The following is a 3,195-nucleotide window of genomic DNA, read 5'->3' on the forward strand; positions in this document are numbered from 1 at the left end:
TACGAGCACAGGATTAGAAAAGGACCATAACAAAGAGAAACAAAATTTACAATGGAAAGACTAAGATGAGAGAACAACCAAGCCTGGAAGCAAGTGGGAGCTTCCTCAGGAAATATCTAGACCAAATCAGGTCTGTCAGTCCCACATTTATTAACTATTCCATCAAGTATTACCATTATTATTCTCATTTTTAAAATGTAGAAGTAGATGTTTAGTGGTTAGAGCTGCCTTTTCATCACTTCTCTGCCTTTTGGCTAAGATCAAGTGTAGTACCTGTTCTTATCAGAACTGACTTTCCCACATTGGTTATTTCCAAAGCATTAAAGGACAACTGGGGGGCCAGCACTGTGGAGTAGTAGGCTAAGCCTCTGCCTTCAGTTTCAGCATTCCATATGGGTGCTGACCAGTTTGTGTCCTGGCTGCTGCTCTTCTCATCCAGCTCTCTGCTATGGCCTGGGAAAGCAGTGGAAGATGGCTCTGGCACTTGGGCCCCTGCACCTGCGTGGGAGACCCAGAACAAGCTCCTAGCTCCTGGCTTCGGATCAGTGTAGCTCCAGCCAATGAACCAGTAGATGGAAGACCTTTCTGACTGTTGTGCTCTCTCTCTCTCTCTCTGTGTGTAACTCCACCTCTCAAATAAACAAACAAATAAATAAAAGATCTTTTTTTTAAAAAAGAGACAATTAGGAAAACAGATATAAAATATCTTGCAGAAAATCTTATGAAGAAGGTCTAATACAAATCCCTCCAGTTGTGACCTGAGCTGCTGATAAAAGGAAACAAAAAATATTTAATTCTGGACAATAGTTTAACTAGAATTAAACGATGCTTTCTTGCATGGCTTCAATAATCATGTAGTATTATCTGCTTGGTGACTGATCTAGGTGTTTGGAAATTTAAAGATGGGTAGACAAAATTGCAGACTTTGAAAACGTCCGTCTGTTGGAGGTAGAGCCTGGAACAATGATCAAGTCTTGTCGATTTTACTTCCATACTCTTCGCTCTATCTGCAATGCCAGCAGCCATCATTTAAAACAGTTTTGTAATATATACTTTTTAGCTTCATCATCTCATATCTCACTTCCTTTCAACATATTCCATGTAGCCAGATATCGTTTTTTAAAATCCACAGTTGCACATGTGGCTTTTCTAAAATACACTTATTTATTTATTTGAAAATCAGAGTTAGAAAGAGATACAGAGAGACAGAGAGAGAGATTTTCCATCTGCTAGTTCACTCCCCAGATGGCCTCAGTGGTTAGGGCTGAACCAGATTGAAACCAGGACCCAGGAACTTCATCACATTGGTGGCAGGTGTTCAAGAATTTAGGCCATCTTCTGCTTCTTTTTCTAGGCCATTAGCAGGGAGCTTGATTAGAAGTAGAACAGCCAGGACATGAACCAGCATCCACATGTGAAGCTGGCATTGCAGGTAGCAGGTTTGCCCACTTTGCCACAATGCCAGTCCCGTATATGAGTTCATGTCCTAGCTGTTCCAATTCTGATACAGCTCCCTGTTGATGGCATGAGAAGGCAGTGGAAAATGGCCCAAGTGCTTGGGCCCCTGCCCCCATGTGGGAGATGTGGATGAAGCTCTTGTTTCTGGCTTTTGCCAGGCCCAGCCCTGGCCATTATGGCCATCTGGAGATGGAAGATGTTTCTGTGTGTGTGTGTGTGTGTCTTTCTCTCTGTAGCTCTTTCAAATAAATAAATCTTTAGAAATTCCGAAAAATAATTAGCTCTTTTTGAATATATATGGGCTTCTTTTCTTTTCATCATTCCCTAAATGCACAACAGCTATTTACATAGAATTTACATTGTATTGGATAGTGTAAATAATCTATGTATGTCTTAAAGTATATGGTTGGATATGCATAAGATGTATACAAATACTATGTCATTTTATATAAAAGATTTCAATATCCATAGGATTTTGGTTCCCATGCTACCAATACCCATGGATATTGATAGACATCTGTACTAGAAAATAGAAAAGTTGTCCTTTTAATGAGAAACTACTATTAAGTTTTAATTTAAGGTGGCAGGAAGAATGTTTATAAAAAGATAACAGGGCTACTGTCAATTTCATTCCTCTTTCTGATGAAAAATTATGTATCAGAAAATAAACAAGTGAGAGAGACAACATACACATGGTGATAAGCAGGTGTGATAGTGATTTTGAGAGTCAGCTTGATTGGATTAAGGATTACCCAGAAAGCTGGTAGAGCATTAATCATGTACAATGCTTCATTAAGCAAGAACAACTTTTTCTGCTCAGAGAGAAATCCAGGTAGCTGGAATTTCATCAAATTATTGGACTGACCCATGTTTTGCTATGAAGGTGTTTCTAGAGGATATTGGCATTTGAGAATGTGGGTTAACAGTCAAAGAGTCATCTTCAGTCTGCACAAAGGCAGATCATTCAATTAGCCGGGGACACAGATGGAACACAAATGAGGATGATGAACAACTTCTTTATCTCTCTAATGGAGTCAGAATTCCTTTCTTCAGTTGTTGGATGTCAGGATTCCAGGTTCTTTCTAGACACAAAGATTCCAAGCCTTTGTGTCCAGAACTCATATCAGTGGTGCCCTGGACTCTCTGAACTTGAGCCTTGGACTGAGAACTACACCACTTGTTTACTACACCTTCTGATGGATCTATCTTACCAACTTCCTTGGTCCTACTGCTTTCAGGTAGCCCCTCGTGAGATTTCTCATCCTCTGTGATTGAGTGAAACAATTACTCTAAATAATTTCTTCTCTCTCTCTCTCTCTCTCTCCACATACACAAAGCCAATTCATGGGAATTGCAAAAAGTTCATGGTAACAAGTAATTAAGATAAGTTTATGTTTGCAAAAATTTAAATAAATACATGTATAGTTTTTCTAATATGCATTTTCCATGAGCTTTTTGAGATCCCTCATATGTGTGTATGCATGATATCAATTATGCCTCTCCAGAGAAGCTTAACTAGAACAGACGTCAAGTGTCAGAACTTTGATGGATAGGAATTCCTATATGATGTATTTAGTTCTGCAAACATCTTCATATGAACATGATGCATTCTATTATCCTAGTTAACACTGATGGACATCTGGCCTTAAATGAACTTTGAGCTTACCTAGGGCCTTTTGGAGTCTTGCCATGAACCATAAAGCACAGAATGCTGCACAGAGTGGAAAGATAACATAA

The 3,195-nt window shown here is 39.2% G+C and overlaps 1 pseudogene; it reads left to right on the forward strand.

Moving 5' to 3' along the window:
* The first annotated feature begins 234 nt into the window (after window positions 1-234).
* LOC133772125 (U2 spliceosomal RNA) lies at window positions 235-409 on the forward strand (annotated as a pseudogene).
* Window positions 410-3,195: the final 2,786 nt, after the last annotated feature.

Source organism: Lepus europaeus, chromosome 12 (assembly GCF_033115175.1).
Source record: "Lepus europaeus isolate LE1 chromosome 12, mLepTim1.pri, whole genome shotgun sequence".
NCBI lineage: Eukaryota > Metazoa > Chordata > Mammalia > Lagomorpha > Leporidae > Lepus > Lepus europaeus.